We start from the raw sequence: 20907 nt of genomic DNA, 5'->3' as shown, positions 1-20907 counted from the left end.
ACCCTTAGCACTTTTAAAATGCCATTCAATGCCACGGGCTAGATGTAAACTGCAGATGACCATGTTGTGGTAGTTACCATGGATACCCAAGTGATGTGTGAGCTAACACATAGGCCCAACAGATTCCAAGAAGGCCAGAATCACCAGCGGCACCACCATCGATTGTCAGGTCACCCGGATTCAGCAAATACCAGAGTCCAAAATGATGCAGGTTTATACTGTTAATTTTCAGTTTATCGTTACAGTTGGTGTTATTCCATGTCGGAAGGGACGCAGCTACAGCCAGTGGGGTAACTAGAGACAGGCAGGCAGCTATGTGCAACAAAGGTAGGCGTGTTGTTTTCATATGCAGATCTGAAATATTGTCTTATATGCAAGAGGAGGAGTGATGGGGGTTCAGGCAAAAGCCAGGCTATGGATTGCATTGCTAAATGCTCCATCAGAGTGCAATGGTCGCCTGTCCTTTTTTTAAGTGATGATGTGGGTTTAGCCTGTGCTGTATGTATGTATGGGTGGCTGACTGCCACCCACCCAGAAAGTGTATGGGAGGCTGGTTGGCTGCCAGCCTTCCTTCCATTCCTATGAGTAATGTGAGTGCTCATGAAGGGGACATGGTTGGGTCCACCCCTTTCCCGGTTATCCCCTCTAGGCCTTTTGGCTTAGATCAAGTGTAAAAAAAGAAAGGATCTTGCGACAGATCGCATCCTGAGGCACGTTTTTTTTTGTGTGAATACTTGCACTTGGGTGACTTGTGAGCACATACTGATACATACGTTCCCTATCTGGGGACCATAAATTAAATGGATTTTTGAGAAAGGGAGCTGATTTGGAAGCTTGCTTCTGTCGCCCTATGCATTGACCCGATGTGGCAGTATCTTCGGGTAGTGAACAGTGCACCACCCCATTCCAGTGTTAAACAAGAAAGATTCTCATTTAATCCTCCGTGGGTGAGAATTTGAGTTTGAGAATTGGAGACCAAAATGATGAGTTGCACTGACTGGTTTATGAACGCCTATTCATTTAGCGTTTTAATGACCATGTTTGCACACTGATTGGTGTAAAAAAATAAAATAAAACTAAATAATAATAATCTAGCACACCTGTGCAGGTTTGACATGACATGACAGGTAGCTGTCTTGTGGGTGGTGCTGAATCCTGTTAAATGACATGAGGGTCTCATGCCTATACACAAGGGTGTGTCATTGCTGTTGCTTGACCATGCATTGGTTTCTGTGGTCAGTGAATGATAAAAACAAAATTTACCATCCATTGATGGATGGGAAATCCGCCATGAGGCATTTGTTTTTAGAAACTGCTGCTCACAACCAATGTTGCAATGGAGTGTCTCCATCTGCTGGTGGTATTGGAAAGGCATTAGTGCTATGACAGGGTCTGAAGAAGAAGAAGAAGAAGAAGACGGAAAAAAATATATATAAAAAGAAAAAGAGAGAGAGAGAGAGAGACTGACTTAGTGAGCGAGTGAGTGAGAGAGTGAGAGTGAGTGAGAGTGAATGAGTGAGTGAGTGATTGAGTGAGTGAGTGAGTGAGAACAAATGAGTTAAAGCAAGTGAGTGAGAGAGATCGAATGAATGAAAGTCTGAATGACAGAAAGAAAAAAGGATGAAGAAAGAAGCATGAAGAAAAAAAAATGTATATGGAGTTGCTGACATGAGTGCAATCTACAAAGCCGTTGAGGCTGATCCTCATGGGAGGATTATTGCACCAGGACCCTTAGCACTTTTAAAATGCCATTCAATGCCACGGGCTAGATGTAAACTGCAGATGACCATGTTGTGGTAGTTACCATGGATACCCAAGTGATGTGTGAGCTAACACATAGGCCCAACAGATTCCAAGAAGGCCAGAATCACCAGCGGCACCACCATCGATTGTCAGGTCACCCGGATTCAGCAAATACCAGAGTCCAAAATGATGCAGGTTTATACTGTTAATTTTCAGTTTATCGTTACAGTTGGTGTTATTCCATGTCGGAAGGGACGCAGCTACAGCCAGTGGGGTAACTAGAGACAGGCAGGCAGCTATGTGCAACAAAGGTAGGCGTGTTGTTTTCATATGCAGATCTGAAATATTGTCTTATATGCAAGAGGAGGAGTGATGGGGGTTCAGGCAAAAGCCAGGCTATGGATTGCATTGCTAAATGCTCCATCAGAGTGCAATGGTCGCCTGTCCTTTTTTTAAGTGATGATGTGGGTTTAGCCTGTGCTGTATGTATGTATGGGTGGCTGACTGCCACCCACCCAGAAAGTGTATGGGAGGCTGGTTGGCTGCCAGCCTTCCTTCCATTCCTATGAGTAATGTGAGTGCTCATGAAGGGGACATGGTTGGGTCCACCCCTTTCCCGGTTATCCCCTCTAGGCCTTTTGGCTTAGATCAAGTGTAAAAAAAGAAAGGATCTTGCGACAGATCGCATCCTGAGGCACGTTTTTTTTTTGTGTGAATACTTGCACTTGGGTGACTTGTGAGCACATACTGATACATACGTTCCCTATCTGGGGACCATAAATTAAATGGATTTTTGAGAAAGGGAGCTGATTTGGAAGCTTGCTTCTGTCGCCCTATGCATTGACCCGATGTGGCAGTATCTTCGGGTAGTGAACAGTGCACCACCCCATTCCAGTGTTAAACAAGAAAGATTCTCATTTAATCCTCCGTGGGTGAGAATTTGAGTTTGAGAATTGGAGACCAAAATGATGAGTTGCACTGACTGGTTTATGAACGTCTATTCATTTAGCGTTTTAATGTCCATGTTTGCACACTGATTGGTGTAAAAAAATAAAATAAAACTAAATAATAATAATCTAGCACACCTGTGCAGGTTTGACATGACATGACAGGTAGCTGTCTTGTGGGTGGTGCTGAATCCTGTTAAATGACATGAGGGTCTCATGCCTATACACAAGGGTGTGTCATTGCTGTTGCTTGACCATGCATTGGTTTCTGTGGTCAGTGAATGATAAAAACAAAATTTACCATCCATTGATGGATGGGAAATCCGCCATGAGGCATTTGTTTTTAGAAACTGCTGCTCACAACCAATGTTGCAATGGAGTGTCTCCATCTGCTGGTGGTATTGGAAAGGCATTAGTGCTATGACAGGGTCTGAAGAAGAAGAAGAAGAAGACGGAAAAAAATATATATAAAAAGAAAAAGAGAGAGAGAGAGAGAGACTGACTTAGTGAGCGAGTGAGTGAGAGAGTGAGAGTGAGTGAGAGTGAATGAGTGAGTGAGTGATTGAGTGAGTGAGTGAGTGAGTGAGAACAAATGAGTTAAAGCAAGTGAGTGAGAGAGATCGAATGAATGAAAGTCTGAATGACAGAAAGAAAAAAGGATGAAGAAAGAAGCATGAAGAAAAAAAAATGTATATGGAGTTGCTGACATGAGTGCAATCTACAAAGCCGTTGAGGCTGATCCTCATGGGAGGATTATTGCACCAGGACCCTTAGCACTTTTAAAATGCCATTCAATGCCACGGGCTAGATGTAAACTGCAGATGACCATGTTGTGGTAGTTACCATGGATACCCAAGTGATGTGTGAGCTAACACATAGGCCCAACAGATTCCAAGAAGGCCAGAATCACCAGCGGCACCACCATCGATTGTCAGGTCACCCGGATTCAGCAAATACCAGAGTCCAAAATGATGCAGGTTTATACTGTTAATTTTCAGTTTATCGTTACAGTTGGTGTTATTCCATGTCGGAAGGGACGCAGCTACAGCCAGTGGGGTAACTAGAGACAGGCAGGCAGCTATGTGCAACAAAGGTAGGCGTGTTGTTTTCATATGCAGATCTGAAATATTGTCTTATATGCAAGAGAAGGAGTGATGGGGGTTCAGGCAAAAGCCAGGCTATGGATTGCATTGCTAAATGCTCCATCAGAGTGCAATGGTCGCCTGTCCTTTTTTTAAGTGATGATGTGGGTTTAGCCTGTGCTGTATGTATGTATGGGTGGCTGACTGCCACCCACCCAGAAAGTGTATGGGAGGCTGGTTGGCTGCCAGCCTTCCTTCCATTCCTATGAGTAATGTGAGTGCTCATGAAGGGGACATGGTTGGGTCCACCCCTTTCCCGGTTATCCCCTCTAGGCCTTTTGGCTTAGATCAAGTGTAAAAAAAGAAAAGATCTTGCGACAGATCGCATCCTGAGGCACGTTTTTTTTTGTGTGAATACTTGCACTTGGGTGACTTGTGAGCACATACTGATACATACGTTCCCTATCTGGGGACCATAAATTAAATGGATTTTTGAGAAAGGGAGCTGATTTGGAAGCTTGCTTCTGTCGCCCTATGCATTGACCCGATGTGGCAGTATCTTCGGGTAGTGAACAGTGCACCACCCCATTCCAGTGTTAAACAAGAAAGATTCTCATTTAATCCTCCGTGGGTGAGAATTTGAGTTTGAGAATTGGAGACCAAAATGATGAGTTGCACTGACTGGATTATGAACGTCTATTCATTTAGCGTTTTAATGACCATGTTTGCACACTGATTGGTGTAAAAAAATAAAATAAAACTAAATAATAATAATCTAGCACACCTGTGCAGGTTTGACATGACATGACAGGTAGCTGTCTTGTGGGTGGTGCTGAATCCTGTTAAATGACATGAGGGTCTCATGCCTATACACAAGGGTGTGTCATTGCTGTTGCTTGACCATGCATTGGTTTCTGTGGTAAGTGAATGATAAAAACAAAATTTACCATCCATTGATGGATGGGAAATCCGCCATGAGGCATTTGTTTTTAGAAACTGCTGCTCACAACCAATGTTGCAATGGAGTGTCTCCATCTGCTGGTGGTATTGGAAAGGCATTAGTGCTATGACAGGGTCTGAAGAAGAAGAAGAAGAAGACGGAAAAAAATATATATAAAAAGAAAAAGAGAGAGAGAGAGAGAGACTGACTTAGTGAGCGAGTGAGTGAGAGAGTGAGAGTGAGTGAGAGTGAATGAGTGAGTGAGTGATTGAGTGAGTGAGTGAGAACAAATGAGTTAAAGCAAGTGAGTGAGAGAGATCGAATGAATGAAAGTCTGAATGACAGAAAGAAAAAAGGATGAAGAAAGAAGCATGAAGAAAAAAAAATGTATATGGAGTTGCTGACATGAGTGCAATCTACAAAGCCGTTGAGGCTGATCCTCATGGGAGGATTATTGCACCAGGACCCTTAGCACTTTTAAAATGCCATTCAATGCCACGAGCTAGATGTAAACTGCAGATGACCATGTTGTGGTAGTTACCATGGATACCCAAGTGATGTGTGAGCTAACACATAGGCCCAACAGATTCCAAGAAGGCCAGAATCACCAGCGGCACCACCATCGATTGTCAGGTCACCCGGATTCAGCAAATACCAGAGTCCAAAATGATGCAGGTTTATACTGTTAATTTTCAGTTTATCGTTACAGTTGGTGTTATTCCATGTCGGAAGGGACGCAGCTACAGCCAGTGGGGTAACTAGAGACAGGCAGGCAGCTATGTGCAACAAAGGTAGGCGTGTTGTTTTCATATGCAGATCTGAAATATTGTCTTATATGCAAGAGGAGGAGTGATGGGGGTTCAGGCAAAAGCCAGGCTATGGATTGCATTGCTAAATGCTCCATCAGAGTGCAATGGTCGCCTGTCCTTTTTTTAAGTGATGATGTGGGTTTAGCCTGTGCTGTATGTATGTATGGGTGGCTGACTGCCACCCACCCAGAAAGTGTATGGGAGGCTGGTTGGCTGCCAGCCTTCCTTCCATTCCTATGAGTAATGTGAGTGCTCATGAAGGGGACATGGTTGGGTCCACCCCTTTCCCGGTTATCCCCTCTAGGCCTTTTGGCTTAGATCAAGTGTAAAAAAAGAAAGGATCTTGCGACAGATCGCATCCTGAGGCACGTTTTTTTTTGTGTGAATACTTGCACTTGGGTGACTTGTGAGCACATACTGATACATACGTTCCCTATCTGGGGACCATAAATTAAATGGATTTTTGAGAAAGGGAGCTGATTTGGAAGCTTGCTTCTGTCGCCCTATGCATTGACCCGATGTGGCAGTATCTTCGGGTAGTGAACAGTGCACCACCCCATTCCAGTGTTAAACAAGAAAGATTCTCATTTAATCCTCCGTGGGTGAGAATTTGAGTTTGAGAATTGGAGACCAAAATGATGAGTTGCACTGACTGGTTTATGAACGTCTATTCATTTAGCGTTTTAATGACCATGTTTGCACACTGATTGGTGTAAAAAAATAAAATAAAACTAAATAATAATAATCTAGCACACCTGTGCAGGTTTGACATGACATGACAGGTAGCTGTCTTGTGGGTGGTGCTGAATCCTGTTAAATGACATGAGGGTCTCATGCCTATACACAAGGGTGTGTCATTGCTGTTGCTTGACCATGCATTGGTTTCTGTGGTCAGTGAATGATAAAAACAAAATTTACCATCCATTGATGGATGGGAAATCCGCCATGAGGCATTTGTTTTTAGAAACTGCTGCTCACAACCAATGTTGCAATGGAGTGTCTCCATCTGCTGGTGGTATTGGAAAGGCATTAGTGCTATGACAGGGTCTGAAGAAGAAGAAGAAGAAGAAGAAGAAGACGGAAAAAAATATATATAAAAAGAAAAAGAGAGAGAGAGAGACTGACTTAGTGAGCGAGTGAGTGAGAGAGTGAGAGTGAGTGAGAGTGAATGAGTGAGTGAGTGATTGAGTGAGTGAGTGAGTGAGTGAGAACAAATGAGTTAAAGCAAGTGAGTGAGAGAGATCGAATGAATGAAAGTCTGAATGACAGAAAGAAAAAAGGATGAAGAAAGAAGCATGAAGAAAAAAAAATGTATATGGAGTTGCTGACATGAGTGCAATCTACAAAGCCGTTGAGGCTGATCCTCATGGGAGGATTATTGCACCAGGACCCTTAGCACTTTTAAAATGCCATTCAATGCCACGGGCTAGATGTAAACTGCAGATGACCATGTTGTGGTAGTTACCATGGATACCCAAGTGATGTGTGAGCTAACACATAGGCCCAACAGATTCCAAGAAGGCCAGAATCACCAGCGGCACCACCATCGATTGTCAGGTCACCCGGATTCAGCAAATACCAGAGTCCAAAATGATGCAGGTTTATACTGTTAATTTTCAGTTTATCGTTACAGTTGGTGTTATTCCATGTCGGAAGGGACGCAGCTACAGCCAGTGGGGTAACTAGAGACAGGCAGGCAGCTATGTGCAACAAAGGTAGGCGTGTTGTTTTCATATGCAGATCTGAAATATTGTCTTATATGCAAGAGGAGGAGTGATGGGGGTTCAGGCAAAAGCCAGGCTATGGATTGCATTGCTAAATGCTCCATCAGAGTGCAATGGTCGCCTGTCCTTTTTTTAAGTGATGATGTGGGTTTAGCCTGTGCTGTATGTATGTATGGGTGGCTGACTGCCACCCACCCAGAAAGTGTATGGGAGGCTGGTTGGCTGCCAGCCTTCCTTCCATTCCTATGAGTAATGTGAGTGCTCATGAAGGGGACATGGTTGGGTCCACCCCTTTCCCGGTTATCCCCTCTAGGCCTTTTGGCTTAGATCAAGTGTAAAAAAAGAAAGGATCTTGCGACAGATCGCATCCTGAGGCACGTTTTTTTTGTGTGAATACTTGCACTTGGGTGACTTGGGAGCACATACTGATACATACGTTCCCTATCTGGGGACCATAAATTAAATGGATTTTTGAGAAAGGGAGCTGATTTGGAAGCTTGCTTCTGTCGCCCTATGCATTGACCCGATGTGGCAGTATCTTCGGGTAGTGAACAGTGCACCACCCCATTCCAGTGTTAAACAAGAAAGATTCTCATTTAATCCTCCGTGGGTGAGAATTTGAGTTTGAGAATTGGAGACCAAAATGATGAGTTGCACTGACTGGTTTATGAACGTCTATTCATTTAGCGTTTTAATGACCATGTTTGCACACTGATTGGTGTAAAAAAATAAAATAAAACTAAATAATAATAATCTAGCACACCTGTGCAGGTTTGACATGACATGACAGGTAGCTGTCTTGTGGGTGGTGCTGAATCCTGTTAAATGACATGAGGGTCTCATGCCTATACACAAGGGTGTGTCATTGCTGTTGCTTGACCATGCATTGGTTTCTGTGGTCAGTGAATGATAAAAACAAAATTTACCATCCATTGATGGATGGGAAATCCGCCATGAGGCATTTGTTTTTAGAAACTGCTGCTCACAACCAATGTTGCAATGGAGTGTCTCCATCTGCTGGTGGTATTGGAAAGGCATTAGTGCTATGACAGGGTCTGAAGAAGAAGAAGAAGAAGATGGAAAAAAATATATATAAAAAGAAAAAGAGAGAGAGAGAGAGAGACTGACTTAGTGAGCGAGTGAGTGAGAGAGTGAGAGTGAGTGAGAGTGAATGAGTGAGTGAGTGATTGAGTGAGTGAGTGAGTGAGTGAGAACAAATGAGTTAAAGCAAGTGAGTGAGAGAGATCGAATGAATGAAAGTCTGAATGACAGAAAGAAAAAAGGATGAAGAAAGAAGCATGAAGAAAAAAAAATGTATATGGAGTTGCTGACATGAGTGCAATCTACAAAGCCGTTGAGGCTGATCCTCATGGGAGGATTATTGCACCAGGACCCTTAGCACTTTTAAAATGCCATTCAATGCCACGGGCTAGATGTAAACTGCAGATGACCATGTTGTGGTAGTTACCATGGATACCCAAGTGATGTGTGAGCTAACACATAGGCCCAACAGATTCCAAGAAGGCCAGAATCACCAGCGGCACCACCATCGCTTGTCAGGTCACCCGGATTCAGCAAATACCAGAGTCCAAAATGATGCAGGTTTCTACTGTTAATTTTCAGTTTATCGTTACAGTTGGTGTTATTCCATGTCGGAAGGGACGCAGCTACAGCCAGTGGGGTAACTAGAGACAGGCAGGCAGCTATGTGCAACAAAGGTAGGCGTGTTGTTTTCATATGCAGATCTGAAATATTGTCTTATATGCAAGAGGAGGAGTGATGGGGGTTCAGGCAAAAGCCAGGCTATGGATTGCATTGCTAAATGCTCCATCAGAGTGCAATGGTCGCCTGTCCTTTTTTTAAGTGATGATGTGGGTTTAGCCTGTGCTGTATGTATGTATGGGTGGCTGACTGCCACCCACCCAGAAAGTGTATGGGAGGCTGGTTGGCTGCCAGCCTTCCTTCCATTCCTATGAGTAATGTGAGTGCTCATGAAGGGGACATGGTTGGGTCCACCCCTTTCCCGGTTATCCCCTCTAGGCCTTTTGGCTTAGATCAAGTGTAAAAAAAGAAAGGATCTTGCGACAGATCGCATCCTGAGGCACGTTTTTTTTTTTGTGTGAATACTTGCACTTGGGTGACTTGTGAGCACATACTGATACATACGTTCCCTATCTGGGGACCATAAATTAAATGGATTTTTGAGAAAGGGAGCTGATTTGGAAGCTTGCTTCTGTCGCCCTATGCATTGACCCGATGTGGCAGTATCTTCGGGTAGTGAACAGTGCACCACCCCATTCCAGTGTTAAACAAGAAAGATTCTCATTTAATCCTCCGTGGGTGAGAATTTGAGTTTGAGAATTGGAGACCAAAATGATGAGTTGCACTGACTGGTTTATGAACGTCTATTCATTTAGCGTTTTAATGACCATGTTTGCACACTGATTGGTGTAAAAAAATAAAATAAAACTAAATAATAATAATCTAGCACACCTGTGCAGGTTTGACATGACATGACAGGTAGCTGTCTTGTGGGTGGTGCTGAATCCTGTTAAATGACATGAGGGTCTCATGCCTATACACAAGGGTGTGTCATTGCTGTTGCTTGACCATGCATTGGTTTCTGTGGTCAGTGAATGATAAAAACAAAATTTACCATCCATTGATGGATGGGAAATCCGCCATGAGGCATTTGTTTTTAGAAACTGCTGCTCACAACCAATGTTGCAATGGAGTGTCTCCATCTGCTGGTGGTATTGGAAAGGCATTAGTGCTATGACAGGGTCTGAAGAAGAAGAAGACGGAAAAAAATATATATAAAAAGAAAAAGAGAGAGAGAGAGAGAGACTGACTTAGTGAGCGAGTGAGTGAGAGAGTGAGAGTGAGTGAGAGTGAATGAGTGAGTGAGTGATTGAGTGAGTGAGTGAGTGAGAACAAATGAGTTAAAGCAAGTGAGTGAGAGAGATCGAATGAATGAAAGTCTGAATGACAGAAAGAAAAAAGGATGAAGAAAGAAGCATGAAGAAAAAAAAATGTATATGGAGTTGCTGACATGAGTGCAATCTACAAAGCCGTTGAGGCTGATCCTCATGGGAGGATTATTGCACCAGGACCCTTAGCACTTTTAAAATGCCATTCAATGCCACGGGCTAGATGTAAACTGCAGATGACCATGTTGTGGTAGTTACCATGGATACCCAAGTGATGTGTGAGCTAACACATAGGCCCAACAGATTCCAAGAAGGCCAGAATCACCAGCGGCACCACCATCGATTGTCAGGTCACCCGGATTCAGCAAATACCAGAGTCCAAAATGATGCAGGTTTATACTGTTAATTTTCAGTTTATCGTTACAGTTGGTGTTATTCCATGTCGGAAGGGACGCAGCTACAGCCAGTGGGGTAACTAGAGACAGGGAGGCAGCTATGTGCAACAAAGGTAGGCGTGTTGTTTTCATATGCAGATCTGAAATATTGTCTTATATGCAAGAGGAGGAGTGATGGGGGTTCAGGCAAAAGCCAGGCTATGGATTGCATTGCTAAATGCTCCATCAGAGTGCAATGGTCGCCTGTCCTTTTTTTATAAGTGATGATGTGGGTTTAGCCTGTGCTGTATGTATGTATGGGTGGCTGACTGCCACCCACCCAGAAAGTGTATGGGAGGCTGGTTGGCTGCCAGCCTTCCTTCCATTCCTATGAGTAATGTGAGTGCTCATGAAGGGGACATGGTTGGGTCCACCCCTTTCCCGGTTATCCCCTCTAGGCCTTTTGGCTTAGATCAAGTGTAAAAAAAGAAAGGATCTTGCGACAGATCGCATCCTGAGGCATGTTTTTTTTTGTGTGAATACTTGCACTTGGGTGACTTGTGAGCACATACTGATACATACGTTCCCTATCTGGGGACCATAAATTAAATGGATTTTTGAGAAAGGGAGCTGATTTGGAAGCTTGCTTCTGTCGCCCTATGCATTGACCCGATGTGGCAGTATCTTCGGGTAGTGAACAGTGCACCACCCCATTCCAGTGTTAAACAAGAAAGATTCTCATTTAATCCTCCGTGGGTGAGAATTTGAGTTTGAGAATTGGAGACCAAAATGATGAGTTGCACTGACTGGTTTATGAACGTCTATTCATTTAGCGTTTTAATGACCATGTTTGCACACTGATTGGTGTAAAAAAATAAAATAAAACTAAATAATAATAATCTAGCACACCTGTGCAGGTTTGACATGACATGACAGGTAGCTGTCTTGTGGGTGGTGCTGAATCCTGTTAAATGACATGAGGGTCTCATGCCTATACACAAGGGTGTGTCATTGCTGTTGCTTGACCATGCATTGGTTTCTGTGGTCAGTGAATGATAAAAACAAAATTTACCATCCATTGATGGATGGGAAATCCGCCATGAGGCATTTGTTTTTAGAAACTGCTGCTCACAACCAATGTTGCAATGGAGTGTCTCCATCTGCTGGTGGTATTGGAAAGGCATTAGTGCTATGACAGGGTCTGAAGAAGAAGAAGAAGAAGAAGAAGACGGAAAAAAATATATATAAAAAGAAAAAGAGAGAGAGAGAGAGAGACTGACTTAGTGAGCGAGTGAGTGAGAGAGTGAGAGTGAGTGAGAGTGAATGAGTGAGTGAGTGATTGAGTGAGTGAGTGAGTGAGAACAAATGAGTTAAAGCAAGTGAGTGAGAGAGATCGAATGAATGAAAGTCTGAATGACAGAAAGAAAAAAGGATGAAGAAAGAAGCATGAAGAAAAAAAAATGTATATGGAGTTGCTGACATGAGTGCAATCTACAAAGCCGTTGAGGCTGATCCTCATGGGAGGATTAGTGCACCAGGACCCTTCGCACTTTTAAAATGCCATTCAATGCCACGGGCTAGATGTAAACTGCAGATGACCATGTTGTGGTAGTTACCATGGATACCCAAGTGATGTGTGAGCTAACACATAGGCCCAACAGATTCCAAGAAGGCCAGAATCACCAGCGGCACCACCATCGATTGTCAGGTCACCCGGATTCAGCAAATACCAGAGTCCAAAATGATGCAGGTTTATACTGTTAATTTTCAGTTTATCGTTACAGTTGGTGTTATTCCATGTCGGAAGGGACGCAGCTACAGCCAGTGGGGTAACTAGAGACAGGCAGGCAGCTATGTGCAACAAAGGTAGGCGTGTTGTTTTCATATGCAGATCTGAAATATTGTCTTATATGCAAGAGGAGGAGTGATGGGGGTTCAGGCAAAAGCCAGGCTATGGATTGCATTGCTAAATGCTCCATCAGAGTGCAATGGTCGCCTGTCCTTTTTTTAAGTGATGATGTGGGTTTAGCCTGTGCTGTATGTATGTATGGGTGGCTGACTGCCACCCACCCAGAAAGTGTATGGGAGGCTGGTTGGCTGCCAGCCTTCCTTCCATTCCTATGAGTAATGTGAGTGCTCATGAAGGGGACATGGTTGGGTCCACCCCTTTCCCGGTTATCCCCTCTAGGCCTTTTGGCTTAGATCAAGTGTAAAAAAAGAAAGGATCTTGCGACAGATCGCATCCTGAGGCACGTTTTTTTTTGTGTGAATACTTGCACTTGGGTGACTTGTGAGCACATACTGATACATACGTTCCCTATCTGGGGACCATAAATTAAATGGATTTTTGAGAAAGGGAGCTGATTTGGAAGCTTGCTTCTGTCGCCCTATGCATTGACCCGATGTGGCAGTATCTTCGGGTAGTGAACAGTGCACCACCCCATTCCAGTGTTAAACAAGAAAGATTCTCATTTAATCCTCCGTGGGTGAGAATTTGAGTTTGAGAATTGGAGACCAAAATGATGAGTTGCACTGACTGGTTTATGAACGTCTATTCATTTAGCGTTTTAATGACCATGTTTGCACACTGATTGGTGTAAAAAAATAAAATAAAACTAAATAATAATAATCTAGCACACCTGTGCAGGTTTGACATGACATGACAGGTAGCTGTCTTGTGGGTGGTGCTGAATCCTGTTAAATGACATGAGGGTCTCATGCCTATACACAAGGGTGTGTCATTGCTGTTGCTTGACCATGCATTGGTTTCTGTGGTCAGTGAATGATGAAAACAAAATTTACCATCCATTGATGGATGGGAAATCCGCCATGAGGCATTTGTTTTTAGAAACTGCTGCTCACAACCAATGTTGCAATGGAGTGTCTCCATCTGCTGGTGGTATTGGAAAGGCATTAGTGCTATGACAGGGTCTGAAGAAGAAGAAGAAGAAGACGGAAAAAAATATATATAAAAAGAAAAAGAGAGAGAGAGAGAGAGACTGACTTAGTGAGCGAGTGAGTGAGAGAGTGAGAGTGAGTGAGAGTGAATGAGTGAGTGAGTGATTGAGTGAGTGAGTGAGTGAGAACAAATGAGTTAAAGCAAGTGAGTGAGAGAGATCGAATGAATGAAAGTCTGAATGACAGAAAGAAAAAAGGATGAAGAAAGAAGCATGGAGAAAAAAAAATGTATATGGAGTTGCTGACATGAGTGCAATCTACAAAGCCGTTGAGGCTGATCCTCATGGGAGGATTATTGCACCAGGACCCTTAGCACTTTTAAAATGCCATTCAATGCCACGGGCTAGATGTAAACTGCAGATGACCATGTTGTGGTAGTTACCATGGATACCCAAGTGATGTGTGAGCTAACACATAGGCCCAACAGATTCCAAGAAGGCCAGAATCACCAGCGGCACCACCATCGATTGTCAGGTCACCCGGATTCAGCAAATACCAGAGTCCAAAATGATGCAGGTTTATACTGTTAATTTTCAGTTTATCGTTACAGTTGGTGTTATTCCATGTCGGAAGGGACGCAGCTACAGCCAGTGGGGTAACTAGAGACAGGCATGCAGCTATGTGCAACAAAGGTAGGCGTGTTGTTTTCATATGCAGATCTGAAATATTGTCTTATATGCAAGAGGAGGAGTGATGGGGGTTCAGGCAAAAGCCAGGCTATGGATTGCATTGCTAAATGCTCCATCAGAGTGCAATGGTCGCCTGTCCTTTTTTTAAGTGATGATGTGGGTTTAGCCTGTGCTGTATGTATGTATGGGTGGCTGACTGCCACCCACCCAGAAAGTGTATGGGAGGCTGGTTGGCTGCCAGCCTTCCTTCCATTCCTATGAGTAATGTGAGTGCTCATGAAGGGGACATGGTTGGGTCCACCCCTTTCCCGGTTATCCCCTCTAGGCCTTTTGGCTTAGATCAAGTGTAAAAAAAGAAAGGATCTTGCGACAGATCGCATCCTGAGGCACGTTTTTTTTTGTGTGAATACTTGCACTTGGGTGACTTGTGAGCACATACTGATACATACGTTCCCTATCTGGGGACCATAAATTAAATGGATTTTTGAGAAAGGGAGCTGATTTGGAAGCTTGCTTCTGTCGCCCTATGCATTGACCCGATGTGGCAGTATCTTCGGGTAGTGAACAGTGCACCACCCCATTCCAGTGTTAAACAAGAAAGATTCTCATTTAATCCTCCGTGGGTGAGAATTTGAGTTTGAGAATTGGAGACCAAAATGATGAGTTGCACTGACTGGTTTATGAACGTCTATTCATTTAGCGTTTTAATGACCATGTTTGCACACTGATTGGTGTAAAAAAATAAAATAAAACTAAATAATAATAATCTAGCACACCTGTGCAGGTTTGACATGACATGACAGGTAGCTGTCTTGTGGGTGGTGCTGAATCCTGTTAAATGACATGAGGGTCTCATGCCTATACACAAGGGTGTGTCATTGCTGTTGCTTGACCATGCATTGGTTTCTGTGGTCAGTGAATGATAAAAACAAAATTTACCATCCATTGATGGATGGGAAATCCGCCATGAGGCATTTGTTTTTAGAAACTGCTGCTCACAACCAATGTTGCAATGGAGTGTCTCCATCTGCTGGTGGTATTGGAAAGGCATTAGTGCTATGACAGGGTCTGAAGAAGAAGAAGAAGAAGAAGAAGAAGAAGACGGAAAAAAATATATATAAAAAGAAAAAGAGAGAGAGAGAGAGAGACTGACTTAGTGAGCGAGTGAGTGAGAGAGTGAGAGTGAGTGAGAGTGAATGAGTGAGTGAGTGATTGAGTGAGTGAGTGAGTGAGTGAGAACAAATGAGTTAAAGCAAGTGAGTGAGAGAGATCGAATGAATGAAAGTCTGAATGACAGAAAGAAAAAAGGATGAAGAAAGAAGCATGAAGAAAAAAAAATGTATATGGAGTTGCTGACATGAGTGCAATCTACAAAGCCGTTGAGGCTGATCCTCATGGGAGGATTATTGCACCAGGACCCTTCGCACTTTTAAAATGCCATTCAATGCCACGGGCTAGATGTAAACTGCAGATGACCATGTTGTGGTAGTTACCATGGATACCCAAGTGATGTGTGAGCTAACACATAGGCCCAACAGATTTCAAGAAGGCCAGAATCACCAGCGGCACCACCATCGATTGTCAGGTCACCCGGATTCAGCAAATACCAGAGTCCAAAATGATGCAGGTTTATACTGTTAATTTTCAGTTTATCGTTACAGTTGGTGTTATTCCATGTCGGAAGGGACGCAGCTACAGCCAGTGGGGTAACTAGAGACAGGCAGGCAGCTATGTGCAACAAAGGTAGGCGTGTTGTTTTCATATGCAGATCTGAAATATTGTCTTATATGCAAGAGGAGGAGTGATGGGGGTTCAGGCAAAAGCCAGGCTATGGATTGCATTGCTAAATGCTCCATCAGAGTGCAATGGTCGCCTGTCCTTTTTTTAAGTGATGATGTGGGTTTAGCCTGTGCTGTATGTATGTATGGGTGGCTGACTGCCACCCACCCAGAAAGTGTATGGGAGGCTGGTTGGCTGCCAGCCTTCCTTCCATTCCTATGAGTAATGTGAGTGCTCATGAAGGGGACATGGTTGGGTCCACCCCTTTCCCGGTTATCCCCTCTAGGCCTTTTGGCTTAGATCAAGTGTAAAAAAAGAAAGGATCTTGCGACAGATCGCATCCTGAGGCACGTTTTTTTTTGTGTGAATACTTGCACTTGGGTGACTTGTGAGCACATACTGATACATACGTTCCCTATCTGGGGACCATAAATTAAATGGATTTTTGAGAAAGGGAGCTGATTTGGAAGCTTGCTTCTGTCGCCCTATGCATTGACCCGATGTGGCAGTATCTTCGGGTAGTGAACAGTGCACCACCCCATTCCAGTGTTAAACAAGAAAGATTCTCATTTAATCCTCCGTGGGTGAGAATTTGAGTTTGAGAATTGGAGACCAAAATGATGAGTTGCACTGACTGGTTTATGAACGTCTATTCATTTAGCGTTTTAATGACCATGTTTGCACACTGATTGGTGTAAAAAAATAAAATAAAACTAAATAATAATAATCTAGCACACCTGTGCAGGTTTGACATGACATGACAGGTAGCTGTCTTGTGGGTGGTGCTGAATCCTGTTAAATGACATGAGGGTCTCATGCCTATACACAAGGGTGTGTCATTGCTGTTGCTTGACCATGCATTGGTTTCTGTGGTCAGTGAATGATAAAAACAAAATTTACCATCCATTGATGGATGGGAAATCCGCCATGAGGCATTTGTTTTTAGAAACTGCTGCTCACAACCAATGTTGCAATGGAGTGTCTCCATCTGCTGGTGGTATTGGAAAGGCATTAGTGCTATGACAGGGTCTGAAGAAGAAGAAGAAGAAGAAGACGGAAAAAAATATATATAAAAAGAAAAAGAGAGAGAGAGAGAGAGACTGACTTAGTGAGCGAGTGAGTGAGAGAGTGAGAGTGAGTGAGAGTGAATGAGTGAGTGAGTGATTGAGTGAGTGAGTGAGTGAGTGAGTGAGAACAAATGAGTTAAAGCAAGTGAGTGAGAGAGATCGAATGAATGAAAGTCTGAATGACAGAAAGAAAAAAGGATGAAGAAAGAAGCATGAAGAAAAAAAAATGTATATGGAGTTGCTGACATGAGTGCAATCTACAAAGCCGTTGAGGCTGATCCTCATGGGAGGATTATTGCACCAGGACCCTTAGCACTTTTAAAATGCCATTCAATGCCACGGGCTAGATGTAAACTGCAGATGACCATGTTGTGGTAGTTACCATGGATACCCAAGTGATGTGTGAGCTAACACATAGGCCCAACAGATTCCAAGAAGGCCAGAATCACCAGCGGCACCACCATCGATTGTCAGGTCACTCGGATTCAGCAAATACCAGAGTCCAAAATGATGCAGGTTTATACTGTTAATTTTCAGTTTATCGTTACAGTTGGTGTTATTCCATGTCGGAAGGGACGCAGCTACAGCCAGTGGGGTAACTAGAGACAGGCAGGCAGCTATGTGCAACAAAGGTAGGCGTGTTGTTTTCATATGCAGATCTGAAATATTGTCTTATATGCAAGAGGAGGAGTGATGGGGGTTCAGGCAAAAGCCAGGCTATGGATTGCATTGCTAAATGCTCCATCAGAGTGCAATGGTCGCCTGTCCTTTTTTTAAGTGATGATGTGGGTTTAGCCTGTGCTGTATGTATGTATGGGTGGCTGACTGCCACCCACCCAGAAAGTGTATGGGAGGCTGGTTGGCTGCCAGCCTTCCTTCCATTCCTATGAGTAATGTGAGTGCTCATGAAGGGGACATGGTTGGGTCCACCCCTTTCCCGGTTATCCCCTCTAGGCCTTTTGGCTTAGATCAAGTGTAAAAAAAGAAAGGATCTTGCGACAGATCGCATCCTGAGGCACGTTTTTTTTTGTGTGAATACTTGCACTTGGGTGACTTGTGAGCACATACTGATACATACGTTCCCTATCTGGGGACCATAAATTAAATGGATTTTTGAGAAAGGGAGCTGATTTGGAAGCTTGCTTCTGTCGCCCTATGCATTGACCCGATGTGGCAGTATCTTCGGGTAGTGAACAGTGCACCACCCCATTCCAGTGTTAAACAAGAAAGATTCTCATTTAATCCTCCGTGGGTGAGAATTTGAGTTTGAGAATTGGAGACCAAAATGATGAGTTGCACTGACTGGTTTATGTACGTCTATTCATTTAGCGTTTTAATGACCATGTTTGCACACTGATTGGTGTAAAAAAATAAAATAAAACTAAATAATAATAATCTAGCACACCTGTGCAGGTTTGACATGACATGACAGGTAGCTGTCTTGTGGGTGGTGCTGAATCCTGTTAAATGACATGAGGGTCTCATGCCTATACACAAGGGTGTGTCATTGCTGTTGCTTGACCATTCATTGGTTTCTGTGGTCAGTGAATGATAAAAACAAAATTTACCATCCATTGATGGATGGGAAATCCGCCATGAGGCATTTGTTTTTAGAAACTGCTGCTCACAACCAATGTTGCAATGGAGTGTCTCCATCTGCTGGTGGTATTGGAAAGGCATTAGTGCTATGACAGGGTCTGAAGAAGAAGAAGAAGAAGAAGACGGAAAAAAATATATATAAAAAGAAAAAGAGAGAGAGAGAGAGAGACTGACTTAGTGAGCGAGTGAGTGAGAGAGTGAGAGTGAGTGAGAGTGAATGAGTGAGTGAGTGATTGAGTGAGTGAGTGAGTGAGAACAAATGAGTTAAAGCAAGTGAGTGAGAGAGATCGAATGAATGAAAGTCTGAATGACAGAAAGAAAAAAGGATGAAGAAAGAAGCATGGAGAAAAAAAAATGTATATGGATTTGCTGACATGAGTGCAATCTACAAAGCCGTTGAGGCTGATCCTCATGGGAGGATTATTGCACCAGGACCCTTAGCACTTTTAAAATGCCATTCAATGCCACGGGCTAGATGTAAACTGCAGATGACCATGTTGTGGTAGTTACCATGGATACCCAAGTGATGTGTGAGCTAACACATAGGCCCAACAGATTCCAAGAAGGCCAGAATCACCAGCGGCACCACCATCGATTGTCAGGTCACCCGGATTCAGCAAATACCAGAGTCCAAAATGATGCAGGTTTATACTGTTAATTTTCAGTTTATCGTTACAGTTGGTGTTATTCCATGTCGGAAGGGACGCAGCTACAGCCAGTGGGGTAACTAGAGACAGGCAGGCAGCTATGTGCAACAAAGGTAGGCGTGTTGTTTTCATATGCAGATCTGAAATATTGTCTTATATGCAAGAGGAGGAGTGATGGGGGTTCAGGCAAAAGCCAGGCTATGGATTGCATTGCTAAATGCTCCATCAGAGTGCAATGGTCGCCTGTCCTTTTTTTAAGTGATGATGTGGGTTTAGCCTGTGCTGTATGTATGTATGGGTGGCTGACTGCCACCCACCCAGAAAGTGTATGGGAGGCTGGTTGGCTGCCAGCCTTCCTTCCATTCCTATGAGTAATGTGAGTGCTCATGAAGGGGACATGGTTGGGTCCACCCCTTTCCCGGTTATCCCCTCTAGGCCTTTTGGCTTAGATCAAGTGTAAAAAAAGAAAGGATCTTGCGACAGATCGCATCCTGAGGCACGTTTTTTTTTGTGTGAATACTTGCACTTGGGTGACTTGTGAGCACATACTGATACATACGTTCCCTATCTGGGGACCATAAATTAAATGGATTTTTGAGAAAGGGAGCTGATTTGGAAGCTTGCTTCTGTCGCCCTATGCATTGACCCGATGTGGCAGTATCTTCGGGTAGTGAACAGTGCACCACCCCATTCCAGTGTTAAACAAGAAAGATTCTCATTTAATCCTCCGTGGGTGAGAATTTGAGTTTGAGAATTGGAGACCAAAATGATGAGTTGCACTGACTGGTTTATGAACGTCTATTCATTTAGCGTTTTAATGACCATGTTTGCACACTGATTGGTGTAAAAAAATAAAATAAAACTAAATAATAATAATCTAGCACACCTGTGCAGGTTTGACATGACATGACAGGTAGCTGTCTTGTGGGTGGTGCTGAATCCTGTTAAATGACATGAGGGTCTCATGCCTATACACAAGGGTGTGTCATTGCTGTTGCTTGACCATGCATTGGTTTCTGTGGTCAGTGAATGATAAAAACAAAATTTACCATCCATTGATGGATGGGAAATCCGCCATGAGGCATTTGTTTTTAGAAACTGCTGCTCACAACCAATGTTGCAATGGAGTGTCTCCATCTGCTGGTGGTATTGGAAAGGCATTAGTGCTATGACAGGGTCTGAAGAAGAAGAAGAAGAAGAAGACGGAAAAAAATATATATAAAAAGAAAAAGAGAGAGAGAGAGAGAGACTGACTTAGTGAGCGAGTGAGTGAGAGAGTGAGAGTGAGTGAGAGTGAATGAGTGAGTGAGTGATTGAGTGAGTGAGTGAGTGAGTGAGAACAAATGAGTTAAAGCAAGTGAGTGAGAGAGATCGAATGAATGAAAGTCTGAATGACAGAAAGAAAAAAGGATGAAGAAAGAAGCATGAAGAAAAAAAAATGTATATGGAGTTGCTGACATGAGTGCAATCTACAAAGCCGTTGAGGCTGATCCTCATGGGAGGATTATTGCACCAGGACCCTTCGCACTTTTAAAATGCCATTCAATGCCACGGGCTAGATGTAAACTGCAGATGACCATGTTGTGGTAGTTACCATGGATACCCAAGTGATGTGTGAGCTAACACATAGGCCCAACAGATTCCAAGAAGGCCAGAATCACCAGCGGCACCACCATCGA

General features: G+C 43.5%; 12 pseudogenes; all 12 read left to right on the top strand.

Annotated features, from left to right (window-relative positions):
• The first annotated feature begins 638 nt into the window (after nt 1–638).
• LOC130286290 (U2 spliceosomal RNA) lies at nt 639–902 on the top strand (annotated as a pseudogene).
• A 1463-nt stretch (nt 903–2365) lies between these two features.
• On the top strand, nt 2366–2630 carry LOC130287948 (U2 spliceosomal RNA; annotated as a pseudogene).
• Nucleotides 2631–4094: 1464 nt separating this feature from the next.
• LOC130289026 (U2 spliceosomal RNA) lies at nt 4095–4358 on the top strand (annotated as a pseudogene).
• Nucleotides 4359–5814: 1456 nt separating this feature from the next.
• Nucleotides 5815–6078, top strand: LOC130286289 (U2 spliceosomal RNA; annotated as a pseudogene).
• A 1469-nt stretch (nt 6079–7547) lies between these two features.
• Nucleotides 7548–7810, top strand: LOC130288563 (U2 spliceosomal RNA; annotated as a pseudogene).
• A 1464-nt stretch (nt 7811–9274) lies between these two features.
• On the top strand, nt 9275–9540 carry LOC130288289 (U2 spliceosomal RNA; annotated as a pseudogene).
• Nucleotides 9541–10996: 1456 nt separating this feature from the next.
• Nucleotides 10997–11260, top strand: LOC130287637 (U2 spliceosomal RNA; annotated as a pseudogene).
• Nucleotides 11261–12726: 1466 nt separating this feature from the next.
• LOC130286287 (U2 spliceosomal RNA) lies at nt 12727–12990 on the top strand (annotated as a pseudogene).
• A 1460-nt stretch (nt 12991–14450) lies between these two features.
• Nucleotides 14451–14714, top strand: LOC130286286 (U2 spliceosomal RNA; annotated as a pseudogene).
• A 1476-nt stretch (nt 14715–16190) lies between these two features.
• LOC130286285 (U2 spliceosomal RNA) lies at nt 16191–16454 on the top strand (annotated as a pseudogene).
• Nucleotides 16455–17925: 1471 nt separating this feature from the next.
• On the top strand, nt 17926–18189 carry LOC130286284 (U2 spliceosomal RNA; annotated as a pseudogene).
• Nucleotides 18190–19652: 1463 nt separating this feature from the next.
• Nucleotides 19653–19916, top strand: LOC130286283 (U2 spliceosomal RNA; annotated as a pseudogene).
• Nucleotides 19917–20907: the final 991 nt, after the last annotated feature.

Source organism: Hyla sarda, chromosome 8 (genome assembly GCF_029499605.1).
Source record: "Hyla sarda isolate aHylSar1 chromosome 8, aHylSar1.hap1, whole genome shotgun sequence".
In the NCBI taxonomy this organism is placed as follows: domain Eukaryota; kingdom Metazoa; phylum Chordata; class Amphibia; order Anura; family Hylidae; genus Hyla; species Hyla sarda.
The sequence above is the reverse complement of the archived record's forward strand: the minus strand, read 5'-3'. Positions and strand labels throughout refer to the sequence as shown.